This window comes from Lissotriton vulgaris, chromosome 8 (genome assembly GCF_964263255.1).
Source record: "Lissotriton vulgaris chromosome 8, aLisVul1.2, whole genome shotgun sequence".
Taxonomy (NCBI): Eukaryota; Metazoa; Chordata; class Amphibia; order Caudata; family Salamandridae; genus Lissotriton; species Lissotriton vulgaris.
This window is the reverse complement of record NC_141696.1, coordinates 1163757501-1163771608: the sequence shown is the minus strand read 5'-3', so window position 1 is coordinate 1163771608 and position 14108 is coordinate 1163757501.

Here is a 14108-nt window from a genome sequence, read left to right as displayed (position 1 = left end):
TGACTGGGATGAATTCAGAGCAGAGTTCGAGAAAACGTTTGATCGTAGAGCCGAAACGTTTTCAGCAGACCGAGAGCTATTGGTCCTTAAGCAAGGCAATTCTGACTTAGTAACCTACCTGAACAGTTTCCGTTGCCTAGTAGCCGAAACTGATTGGCCTGAAACAAAACAGTCAGCGTTATTTTATCAAGGCCTGTGCTATGAAATGAAAGATGTGTTGGCACAACCTCGCACATGTTCCGCTCTTATAGACCTTGCTCTACGCCTGGATCACAGGATTAGGGAACGAAAAGGCGAACTGAAAAAGAAAGAACCAACCGTGGCGGCTTACGATAAAGGAGGAGGAGAAAAAACCACCTCGTCATCTGACTCTATGGAAATAGGAGCAGTCAGGGCTGCATTAACCCACAACGAAAAAGAATATCGTCGGAAGAATGGTCTCTGCTTATATTGCGGTCGGAAGGGGCATTTCCTAAGGGAGTGCCCAGTGAAACCCAAGACCGGCAAATATAAAACAGGACAGGTAGCAGCAGGAGCTTCTGACAAAAAAGCGGAAAACTCCAGTGCTTGAGAGAGAACGGAGGGAGACTCTCAAGCAAGACCATCATCCCTTCAATTACTCCGGGTTGTGAGCAAGAAAGGAACCACGTGTTTTTGACCATGTCACTGAGGGTGGATTCTGAAGAAAAAGAAATTAACGCAATGGTGGACTCTGGGGCGACTGGTTGCTTCATGGATTACGTCGAAGCCACAAGACTGGGCATTCAGCTCATCACCAAGAAGCAGCCCGAATTGGTATATGCAGTGGATGGCAGCGAGTTGATAGCTGGTCCTATAAAGTACCATACTCCTGAGTTCATACTAACTTACAATGACACACATCAAGAACCGATATCATTCAACATCATTCAAGCCCCACAATATGGTGTCATCTTAGGATTGGCTCCAAAAACATGAACCTCAGATTCATTGGACCTCTAAGACGATCAGTTTCAATTCTGATTTCTGCAAAGAACAGTGCATGGTGACAACGGATGGCCCATCACGAAATCTGGCTTTGTTACATAAAGTTGCCACGGCCGCGGAGAAGGAAGTGGTGTTGCCATCTTGTTACTCAGCCTTTGCAAAGGTGTTCAGCGACACACAAGCCGAAGAACTCCCTCCACATCGGCCCTTTGATTGTCGGATCGACCTCGTACCTGGATCCATCGTTCTGAATGGACGACTATACGCCCTTACAGTGCCTGAAAACGACTATTTGTGCACTTATTTGGATAAGTATTTGGCCATAGGGTACATTCGTTCGTCGAGATCGTCTGCTTCGTCTTCCTTGTTTTTTATCCCCAAGGCGAACGGAGAGAAGAGGTGCTGTATCGACTATCGAGCCCTCAATTCCAACACTATTAAAAACCAGTACCCGCTTCCATTGATCCCAGTTTTGTTGGAACAAGTCAGAGGAGCAAAGATATACACAAAACTCGACTTGAGAGGAGCCTACCATCTGGTTCGTATAAAACGGGGGGATGAATGAAAAACAGCCTTCAAGACGCGGTATGGGCTCTTCGAATATCTGGTGATGCCCTTCGGGCTTTGTAACGCCCCCGCCGCCTTTCAGTTCTTTCTGAACGAGGTGTTACGAGAATTCCTGGATATTTTTGTTGTCGTGTACATCGACGACATCCTGGTGTATTCCGACTCGACAGAAGAACACCGCGGGCATGTCAGCAAAGTGTTGGAGGCCTTGGAACATCATCGTTTATATTGCAAGATTACGAAATGTGAATTTCACGTAACCACCGTCGAATTTCTGGGGGTAATGCTCACCCCGTCTGGTCAGGTTATGGCTGAAAGGAAGGTTAAAGCGATCAGAGATTGGCCACGTCCAAGCACTGTTAAGGATATCCGGTGCCTTTTGGGATTCGCTAACTTTTACAGACGTTTTATTTCCGGTTTTTCTGCTTTGGTTACCCCCCTGACCCGTCTCACGAGAAAGAACGTTCCTTTCCTCTGGGATAACGAAGCACAAAGTGCTTTTGATGGATTGAAGAATGCTTTCACACAGGCTCCTGTCTTGACCCATGCCAACACGGAACTACCCTTTGTAGTGGAAGCCGATGCCTCTGAAGTAGCGTTAGGGGCTGTACTATCCCAAAGACACAAGACCATTGGTACGCTGCATCCCATTGCCTTCATGTCTCGGAAACTCAGTCCGGCAGAGATCAATTATACAATAGCGGAAAAAGAACTGCTTGCGATAAGGGATGCGTTTCTGGAGTGAAGACACTGGCTGTTAGGAGCAACTCATGAGGTTACGGTATACACTGACCATCGCAATCTGCAATTCATCAGAGCAGCCCGGCATCTCACCCCCAGGCAGCTACGCTGGATGATGTTCTTTGAGGAATATCAGTTCACAGTTACCTTCCGACCCGGAGTACACAATAAAAAGGCTGACGCTTTGACCCGTCAAGAAAACCCTACCATGCATGCCATAACCCCGCATCGATCCATCACCGATCCCTCTAAAGTGGTGGGGGTTACACAGTCAAGGGACTTCCTGCAGGCAGTCCGCTCAGGAATACAGTCTTGTGTCTGGAGAACATGGCTTCGAAGACATCCTGAGTGGAGGATAAAGCAAGGAGTGGCCATGAAGGGGTCGCAGGTCCTTGTACCCACCAAGGCTTTGCAAAAAACTGTATTCAATTGGTGTCATGAGACACCAAGTGTGGGACATATGGGATGGGCAAAGTCTCTCGAGAAGGCCCTGAGACAGTTTTGGTGGCCGTCCATACGCCTCGATATAAACCTTTGGGGAAAGAAGTGTGTGACCTGTGCTCGCATGAAATCCGACCTCCAACAGCCTCAAGGCTATTTACAACCTCTTCCCACTCCTGAAGCACCTTGGGAGAGTTTCTCTGTGGACTTCATTGTGGGCCTCCCCAAGGACCAAGGCAAAACAGTCATTCTGGTTGTAGTGGATTTCCTCACAAAGATGGGTCATTTTATAGCTTGTGAACAGGTCCCTTCAGCAGGTCGTTTAGCTCATCAGTGCATAGTGTCAGACAGAGGGGCTCAGTTCACTTCCCGCTTTTGGAAGGTCTGGTGTGAGGCGTTGCACATTTCTTCTTCCTTATCCACTAGTTTTCACCCTCAGTCAGACGGCCAAACAGAAAGACTTAACCAGTCCTTGAAACAATATCTCCGTTGTTACGTCCAGGCGGATACAGATTCCTGGGTCGATTGGCTGTGGGTAGCGGAACTGGCATATAATAGCACACAACACTCATCCACTGGTTATTCACCTTTTTTCAGTTCATACGGGCATCACCCCAGAGTCAATCCCTTAGTGCTACCTAGTAACACAGTGAGGCTGCCGGATGTCAAGGCAAGATTGGTGCGCATTCGCAGAGTACTTCTGGAGACGCGCAGGAATCTTGTGCGGGCCCAGGGGAAGTACAAGGCACAGGCGGATAAACACCGCAGGCCGTGCCCGGCGTACAAGCCGGGTGACCTGGTGTGGTTGTCTACCAGACACATTAGATTTCGGAAACATAGTGTGTTTAATCCCAGATACATAGGCCCATATTGGGTGGTGAAACGGGTGAATCCGGTGGCTGTGAAGTTGCGATTGCCTGCTCACTTCAAGATCCATCCCGTTTTCCATGTGTCTTTGTTGAAGCCCTCTGTTGTCCCTGTTCGTCGTGTTCCCTTGCCTGTGTGGGTGCAGCAAGAGTGTGAATATGAGGTGCGGAAGATCCTTGATTCCCGGTGGGTGAGAGGCAGATTGCAGTACCTGATATCCTGGAAGGGCTACGGTCCGGACGAGAATTCCTGGAATCCGGCGGGTTCGGTGCATGCTCCCAGACTTGTGTCTCGTTTCCATGAGCGACGGCCCGACAGACCCGCTCTCGGACAGCGTCCCTTGTGAGGGGGGTGTACTGTCAGAGTTTCGACCTCAGTGTGCCGCTGTCCGCGCAATGCGTGATAAACGGCACGCCGCACGGACTGAACTACAATACCCAGCAGCAATGCGGTGACGTAGCGCAAGGGCGTCCAGCACGCACACACCAGGAATCAAATAGAGAGGCGGAAGCAGAGGAAGGCGCCGATAATTCTAGCAGAGAGGGTGTCTTGGTCGGTAAACGTGTTGGCTGCGTGACCGTGAGTAATCCAAACCCCCTTGTTTTCGAGTGCTTCGGGTGCCGCCCGGCTGGGTGTCACGTATTGAGAGAAGACAGCTGTTTCAGGATACTCTCGGGGGTGTGTATCAGACTCGGATTAACAACGGATTGTTAATCGGGTAGACTTGTGTTTGTTTCCCTGTTGGACGAGATGAGCAACGGCTCTCTCATGCAGGGAACATAAGTTTGGAGACTTGTTCAGGAAACGGTAGAGGTTCCGTTTTCAAAGCTTTTTGTTTGGAACTTCTCAAATCTCGCTTTTGGTCAAAGCGGAATCTAAATTCAGTCGTGAGGGTATTTCGTCTCTTGTTTGCAACATTTGCCAATCCTACAGGAAGGATTCTGACCTATTCACGAACCTTGTGTAAATTAAGAAAGGATTGTGGTGACTTAACCTACAGTATCCTAATTCTGTTCCTTTACGTGCACAACCTTTTTGCATTCTTTTTCTCCAGTGCAGGAGAGAAAATACCTGGGGGGTAGTACACAGAGAGTTTCAGCAACTCAAGTCAGAACACAGCAGTATGTGGTAGGTCCTGCATGAAAGATGAATTGTATGCAACCCTGTTGTTATGTCAATGTACTATACCATGTTTATTGCTCTTTTCTAGTTGGTTGCGGTCTCTGGTAATACCCTAAGCCTATCTCTCCTGTATAAAACGCCTACATTATTTTCCTTTTCAGGTAGGGGTTCTGGGACTAAAGTGACTTCATAAACGTTGTTAGTGATAGGAATTCACTAAAGTTACGAGGGGGGGGTTTCTTCTAAATCCGTGTCTTTTGTCGTTACAGATCTCCCTCCCTGCTGTCCCCTTCCTTTCCCACGCTCGCGGAATGGCTCTGTGAGTCTGTGTATAACGTCAGGCTCTGGAGTTGTTGTGTGGGTGTGGGTTTGGACTTTTCTACACAGTCCCGAGGAGAATATCGACGGAGCCGGACACCTATGAGGCGTTAAGTGGGACGTCCTCTTGTCATGCCTTCTCTTTGCTTACCGTGAGGTGCCACAGAAGTCCTTAGAGTTCAGTCCTTATGAACTGCTGTATTGCCACCCGGTAAGAGGACCTCTGAGTCTGGTTAAGGAAGGCTGGGAGAAAGCTCCCAGGAAACCTCCCCAGGATGTATATAGCTACATGCTGGCCTTAAGGAACCAGACTAGGCGATTCAGACAACTCACTCAGGCGAATCTGGAAGCCAGCCAGGAAGAGATGAAGCGGTGGTACGATCAGAATGCTAATATGATTGAGCTTCAGCCTGGTCAGAAAGTTTGGGTCATGGCCCCAGTGGAGCCCTGTGCACTCCATGATAGGTGGACCAGACCATTTGAGGTGGTGGAGTGCAAAAGTGATGTCACCTACTTGGTGGACTTGCGATCTCCCAGGAACCCTTTGCGGGTCCTACATGTCAACCACCTGAAGCCCCACTTAGAAAGGTCAGAAGTGGGCATGTTCGTAGCAACGGATGCTGGAAAGGAGGAGGAGGAGACTGAGCCTCTTCCTGACCTCCTGTCTGCAACAGAGCAAGATGGGTCAGTGGAAGGTGTAAACCTCTCTTCCACCTTGACCCCTGAGCAGCAGAATGATTGTCACCAACAGTTGGGACAATACTCTGATTTGTTCTCCTTGGTTCCTGGTGTCACTGAGTGGTGTATCCATGATGTGGACACTGGAGTCAGTTCTCCTGTTAAGCACAAGGCTTACAGAGTGACTGACAGTGTCAGAGCTTACATCATAGAGGAGGTCTCCAAGATGTTTGCCTTAGGGGTGGTCTTGGTCCCAAAGGCTGCCGTACCTGGTGCGACACCTGAACTCCGGTTCTGTGTGGACTACCGAGGACTCACACACACGCACCCCATCCTAAGAGCTGATAAGCTCATTGATTGGCTCGGAGCTGCCCGGTACCTCAGCACGTTTGATCTAACGTATGGGTACTGGCAGATCGCCTTAACTGATGGGGCAAAGTGAGGTCAGCTATCTCCACACCAGATGGGCACTACCAATTCTGGGTTATACCCTTTGGGATGACGAATGCCCCTGTCACCTTTCAGAGATTGGTCACCCAGTTGTTGGTTGGACTGGAAGATTTCAGTGCCGCATACCTGGATTACATTGTAGTGTTCCGCACCAATTGGGAAGAACATCTCTTACATCTTACATCTTATGCTGTATTTATAAAGCGCACTGACACCGGAGGTTTCCTGGCGCTCTGATTAAGATTGAGGGTGAGGGCCATAGCTTAAATGAGGTTCGAGAAGAGCCACGTTTTTAGGCTCTTTCGGAACATCTGTGCCACCTCTGGGGAGTGTTGATGGTGCTGCGCAGAGCAGGCCTCACGATCAATGTGAGTAAGTGCCAGATCAGGCATGGTTCCGTGGTGTCCTTTGGGCACCAGGTAGGAAGCGGCGTGGTGGAGCCCCTACAACCCAAGATTTATACCATCCTGGCATGGGAACCCCCCAAAACCCAGACACAGGTGAGAACCTTTTTAGGACTCACAGGGTACTACAGGAGGTTTGTCCAGGGGTATGGCAAAATAGTTGCACCTTTGATTGAGCTGACTTCCAGGAAGCAGCCCAAGAACGTGATCTGGACTTACACCTGTCAGAAAGCTTTTGACGCCCTGAAGTCTGCCATGTACACAGCACCTGTGCTTCAGGCGCCCAACTTCTCAAAGGAATTCATTGCCCAAACAGAAGCTTCAGAGCATGGCGTGGGGGCTGTTTTTTTGCAGATCAATGAGGAGGGCCTAGACCAACCATGCAGCCTTCATCAATAGGAGGTTACTTCCACGGGAACAGAGGTGGAGTGCAATTGAGCATGAGGCATTTGCTGTGGTCTGGGCACTGAAGAAGTTGAGACCACACTTGTTTGGGACTCACTTCCGGGTTCTGACAGACCACCGACCACTCAGATGGTTGACGCAGGTGAGGGGTGAAAATCCAAAGTAGTTGAGGTGGTCCATTTCCCTACAGGGGATGGACTTCACGGTGGAACACCGCCCTGGTACCGAAATCGGCAATGCTGATGGTCTGTCCAGATTTTACCACCTTAGTGAAGAGGACTCCCAAGAGGTTGGGTAGTTCTCCCCACATTTCAGCTGAAGGGGACACGTGTTAGACCTGGTACCATTGGCGTGAGTCTCCCTTTCATTTTTTGCTGTTGTCCCCTCTGTTTTTGATATGTTTTTGCTGGTTAGATGCTTTGGGCACTGCGTCCCTGCTTTTCAGTGACACAGTGCTAGTGCTCCCTAATGTAAATTGTTGTAAAGGATTAGTGACTCCATGATTGGCTTATTTGATTTACTTTTCATACCCCAGTACAGTGCACCATGTGCCCAGGGTCTGTAGATCACATGCCTCTAGTTGGCTTGCAGCACTGATTGTGCCACCCACAGAAGCAGCTTGTAAAGTGTGTCTAAGGCCTGCCATTGCAGAACCTGTGTGCAGTCTAGTACTGCCGTGTGACTTGGTAAATTCACCCACTTACCAATCCCTAAACCTTCCCTTTTCTACATGTTAGCCACACCTAAGGTAGGCCATAGGGCAGGGTGCATTGTATGTGAAAGGTAGGACATGCCCTGATGTATATTGTGTCCTGATAGTGAATGTCCCCATAGGCCAGAATAGGCAGTTTGATTATAACATCTTATAATCCTAACTGACCCAGGGAACATGGTAGAAAAACGAATTTAGTATGCCTGAACTTAGAATGATGAAATACATCTTTTAGTAAAGTTGGTTTTAACATTCTGTGTTTGAAAATACCACTTTTAGAAAGTAGGTATTTTCTTGCCTAACCATCCAGCCTGCCTCTGCCAGGTTGTGTATTGCATGTCTGATTTGTGAATGACAGGGGCTGAGGGGGTTCCAGGAGGCAAGGTGAGTCAGCAATAGGCTGAATATGTTTATGTTTTTATGCTTGTAAAGCGCTCGAATGCCGAGGCGTCTTGCTGCTGAGGTGTGGGTAGGGCAACATTATGGTTAGAAGCCTATGCGGCTGTAAACAGCTTCATCGGAGGTGGCAGTTTGTTCCAAAGTTTGGCCGCGCAGAGTGTGATTGAACGGCCCCCACATCTTGCCCGTCTAATCTTTGTGGTTTTAATGAGACATAGACCGGCCGATCTGAGGGTACGTGGGGGTACATATGGTGTAAATAGTTTTTGAAGGTCCTCTGGACCTCCTCCATGAATTGCCTTATGCACAAGACTGAGAGATTTGAATTCTATACGCTGTTTGATGGGCAGCCAATGAAGAGATTTAATTTCTTCTGAAGTTGGCTGCCCTCTAGGGATATTTAATAGAAGTCTTGCTGCGGCATTTTGAAGGGACTGCAGTTTTTGCAATTAGAATTTATAGATTCCCATGAATAAAGCATTACAGTAGTATCATTTGGATAGAAGAAGAGCTACTGTCACTGTCTTTTGTAACTCTTGGATGATAAAAGGGAAAATCTTTCTCAGGATTTTTAAGAGAAAAAAACACGATGAGATAAGGCTATTTATCTGGGAACCGAAATTTAATTTTTCATCAAAGATGATCCCTAGGTTCCTGACCTTCTCTAATGGGTGGAGACACTCTCCGGCTTTGATTGGCCACCTGGACTGGTTCCAACGGGGCTGGCCTGACCCTAACTCCATCACCTCTGTCTTATCTGTGTTTACTTTCAGATAACTCTGACTCATCCAGGCCATGATCTCGGTGAGACATGTGTGGAACCTGGCTGCTGTGGTCTCTGGCTGATTGGTGACAGAGATGATGAGTTGGGTGTCATCAGCGTACGAGACTAGAGCAAAGCTGTGTCTCCTGACGAGATTGGCCAGAGGGGTGACATAAAGATTGAACATGGTCAGAGAGAGGGCAGACCCTTGTGAAACACTGCAAGGAAGATGGAAACTGCTGGACTTCATGCCGTCCCAGAACAACTTCTGCTCTCTGGCCCCCAGAATGGAGGACAGGAGGGCGAGTGTGGCCCCCTCTACCGCAATGCTCTTCAGCCGCTGCACCAGGATGGTATGGTTTACGGTGCGAAACGCAGTTGATAGATCAAGGAGCACAAGGACCGCCCACCCTCCCTCATACACCACCCTGCGGATCTCTCCGGCTGCAAGGATTAAGGCAGATTCGGTGGAATGGGTGAGCGGAAGCTGTGTTGCTAAGTGTCCAACCGGTTGTTAGCATCAAGGTATTCAGTCAACACTGTATTCAGTTATTTCTCTGGAACCTTGGCCATAATTGGTAGGCCGGTGATCGGGCGGTAGTTTTTAGGGTCATTAGGGTCTAAGCTAGGTTTCTTCAAGAGAGGTGTAATAGGTGCCATTTTCCACGTTTTTGGATAACAGCTCGAGGTTAGAACTTGGTTCTGGATTGGGGTGAGATTTTCACAGATCTTGTAGGTGGCTTGGTGCATAAGAGAAGGGGGACAGGGGTCAGTGGTGGCACCAGATTTTATAGAGATTAGAAGTTTTTGTACTTCAGCACTGTTCATAGGCTGGAAGCAGGTTAGCCTACAGTGGGGACGTACCACAGGTATTCTTGTCTCCTGAGATCCTGGAGCATTTAAGAAATCATTATAGATTCCTTGTACCTTCTCTTGAAAGTGCCTGGCCAGTTTATCACATAGGGCCTGATCGGGCTTAAAAGCGTTGAAAGGCTGGGGTTTGGGTAGCATATTGATGGATTTAAACAGTTCTTTTGTGGAGTTGCCAACCTCCTTTATTTTCATAGTAAAGAACAGTTTTTTTGTGGCAATGATTGCCTCCTTATATTGTGAGATGGTGTGAATGTAGATACGTTTCTTTTCCTTTCCGTAGTCTTGCCTCCAAATACGCTCGGCTCTTCTACAGCTGATCTATAAGCATTTAAGTTCTGGGGTGTACCAAGGTGACGTGGTCTTAACTCTTTTGACTGTCACAAGTTTCAGTGGCACAACCCGGTCGGCTGCTGACAATATCCAATTATTTAGCTGTCAGACTGCACCATTGTTGTCAGTTTTTAGAATAGTAGGGAACACATCGAGGGCCGACTAAAAGTCGCCATCCTTCAGTTTGTTCCACCGCCTAATTAATACTTTAGATGGTTTAGGTTGTGATTTTTGATGGGTCTGAGTGATTTTAAGGTTGAAATATATGGCCTTATGGTCGGTCCATGGCAGAGCTAATAGATTGGTTAGAGTGATATCAGGATTTTTCGTAAAAATTCCATCTAACGTATGTCCCGCCTTATGCGCGGGTTCGGTTATTAGTTGGTTGAGGCTGAAAGCTTCGAGATTATCTGAATTGTGAGGGGATGCGAGTCCGTATACGATTCTAGGAGCATCAGGAGGGCTTGGGAAAAAAGTTGTTTTAGCACCGGTAGGTGGGCGATAGATCAGTATTCCCTGAAAGATCTGAAGGTTATTTATCTTTATACAAAAGTGAAATGCTTCTGCAGGCAGGGCAGATATAGTCTCCACCTGTGCTTCAAAGCGGTCGCGATTGATGATCGCTATGCCCCCCCCTTTGCCAGTCGCTCTATCCTGTGAAAAGAGGGCATACCCCGATGAAATGGCAATGTTCCAGTCTGACACTTATTGAGTATCAGTCCAAGTTTCAGTTATGAAAATTAGATCTGGTGAAGACAGTTGGATTAAGTCTTCCAGCTCATGTTTATGCTTGACTACAGAGAGGGCATTGAGCAGCAAGCACTTAGCATGGTCCGTAGAAGGTGCCTTAGGGTCCCTGTTTATCATATCCATGTTTTTGTCTCTGCTCACTTTTCCTCTATTTTTGTCAGTGACAGACTCCTATGCCTCCCACCCTTTCCCTGATATGTTTGTAGACATGGATACTGGGAGGGGTTTATGGTTAGTTTTAAAGAAGCAATTTGAGCATCGAGTCTCTGTCTCAGTGCCATTTTGGGGAACATATTCTGAGGGACACATCTATTTCCTCGTAAATCGAGCAGTTTTTGCCTCCCGTATATGTGGTGTCCGGTTTGAACAGGGGTCCTGGCGCTGGTCACGCTCTGGGCGCCAAAGGGCGCAGACGGGCTTGCCTTTGGTGCACCTTTGGTGCGCCGGCATTGCTCCTGCTGCATGGACGTTCCTGCGTGCAAGATATAGTGGTGACTGTTAAAAAAAGACTAGAACGTCAACCCCAGTGCAGTGCGGTCCCGCTGAACTTCAGGGTACCTCAGGGTCCGAACGCTGAGCTGCTGGTTATTATTTAACGAAGTTCAGGCAAAAAAAAGGTACGATGTGCAAAATATAACATTAGTTTAAATAGTCAGCATTTAATACAGCCAAGTTAGAGCAATCTTGTTGATACACAATTAAATAAAAAATACGCTGGTTCAGCAGTTTAACAGTTACAGTGCAATTTTCACAATGTGAACGCGGGAATTCCAACAAACTGTTTAAAAGCAAGTGCCCTAGACTAATGCCCTGCCCCCCACACGCTGCGCGGACGTTCCAGCATGCAAGATATAGTGGTGATTGTTAAGAAGACTAAAGCATCAACCCCAGTGCAATGCGGTCCCGCCTAACTTCTGAGTACTGCAGAGGCCGAACGTTGAGCTGCTGGTGATTATTTAACGACGTTCAGCTAAAAAAAGGTAAGATGTGCAAAATTTAACATTAGTGTAAATAGTCAGCATTTAATACAGTCAAGTTAGAGCAATCTGGTTGAAACACAATTAAATTAAAAATACGTTGGTTTGGCAGTTTACCAATTACAGTGCACTTTTCACAATGCGAATGCTGGAATTCCAACAAACTGTTCAAAAGCAAGTGGCCGAGACTAATGGCCTGCCCCAATAGACCTATCTGCATTGGAAGTGGTGGGAGGAGTAGCACCTGGGCCTGAATAGGGCTGTGCCTGCCTTCTACAATGCTGGCTCCACCTCCTGTGGTACGTCTGATGATCCTGGCCCACTCTTACAAAGGAATACGTTGTGCACTGGCAGAATGCACCCAGAACTGGTTTGGATTAGGTACAGACACTCTCTGCATTCAGAGACAAAGGATTTGTGTGTATAAAAAGGGGGAATCGGACCCGAGAACTTGGATAACTTCTGGGAATCAAGACAGACCTTTTGCCAAGGAGAAGACCCAGAGAATCTGCAGGAGTTGGACTGCCCCTGTGCCAGTGTGCTATTTTCTGGGGTTGGCCTGCAGTGGTTTCTTTATTGCCAAGGAAAGGAGAAAGACTTTTATTGAAACTTTCATCATCTTGAAGAAGAATCTCCAAGGGCTTATACTGTGCTTGCCTCCTGCTGAAGTCTCAGGGATACAGGACTTCACCACTAGCTCCCCCCTGAATTTCATTGCTGGGAATTCTGTCTGCAGAAGCCTGCGTGTTGTTGGGAGCTGGAAGCGCGACTCAACAATAAGAATTGTCTCACACCCGCAGCTGTTGCCGTTGCATCATCGGAGAAATGTGTTGCCACCCCAAGGATCCCCGTTGCATCACCGGAGAAGCGTGTCTCCGTCGCAGCTGTTTGTCGTCGCATCCGAGGAGAAGCGTGTCGCCACCGCAAGGGTCGCTGTTGCATCCCCGGAGAAGCATGTCGTAGGGCCTGTCGCTGCTCCAAAGTTGCAGAGTTCGCAGCACGGCCGTCGGGTGTGAACACATTGCCTTCATGTCGTCGTATCGCATCAAAGACGCCATATTTTCGCATGGCGCGCCATCTTGTCGCATCGCAACCGGGACGCACCAGGAGATCGTTGCATCATCTCCTCTCCTGTTAGGAACAGACACATCACCTACTTTGGGCAAGCACTGAGGAACAGACGCATTGCCTCCCTCGAAGCAAGGTGCCGACACATCGTTCTCCCTGTGAACCTTTTGTTTATCTTGCGTTATGCATCTTAAGGTACTTTGTGAGAAATGTGTCGTATTTACCATCTAAAGTTAACTAAGCTATTTCTACCATCTAAAAGTCATTTTCTTAATACTGCATTGTGGATTTTTGTCGTTTGGGTCTTGTGTTAAATCTATATAAAGAATACTTATTTTTATAAAACCTGTGAAGTGTCCATCTGTATTGTTTTCACTGCATTAATGTATGTGTTCACAAATGTTTTACACACTGCCTCTGAGATAAGCCTTCCTGTTCGTGCCAAGCTACCACAGGGTTGAGCAGGGGTTATTTAGGAGTGTAGCCCCCTTACTCTGACTAAAAGCAAGGGTCTCTATTTGGACAAAGGTGCAAGCTGTTGCCAACTAGAGACCCCCAGTTCTAACAAGCATACTTTTATTTCTTTTTTTATTCCGTTTGTACCCTGGCACAGCAAGAGTTGCAATTACCTTGTGTAGCTGTTTAAGGTGTTCATCCAGCTCATCATCTAGAATGTATATGTCATCAGGATATAAAAACCACAATCAAATACTCTTGCAATCATTTGTGCGGCAAACCCCACCAGGGTATTCCTATACCACTCAGGTAATCTCGTAAAGTAATACAGTATTCCCATGAATGTGACTGACGTTAAATAATATGAGTCAGGGGCTATGTGTTGGGGAAAGCCCTTTTGCTATGTTTATTGTGGTTTTGTGTTTTATATTTCTGAGTTGTGTCCTTAATCAGGTACTATATTGATTATGCACAGCATACATTATATCATTTTTGTTAAAACTGCCATAGTCAAGCACCAGTCTTCAAGATTTAGCTGGCTTCAGTACTTGTAAAATCAGGTTGTTCTTGGTAGATGGGCAGGGGATGATGATTCCATGATGTTACAATTCATCAAAAATGAATTTGTGGTACAACTTGGTCTCTGATTTCAGTAGATACCGCTTTTGTACTTGTGGTTCATCCCATCTGTGCTGGAATTACATATGGAACTGCATTATTGTCCCAGCACTCTTGATTTTTGTATAAACCTGGGACCATTTTGTTTCAAACTGGTCCTTAAATGGCTGGAACACCAAAGAAAATAAAGCTCCCAATACAAC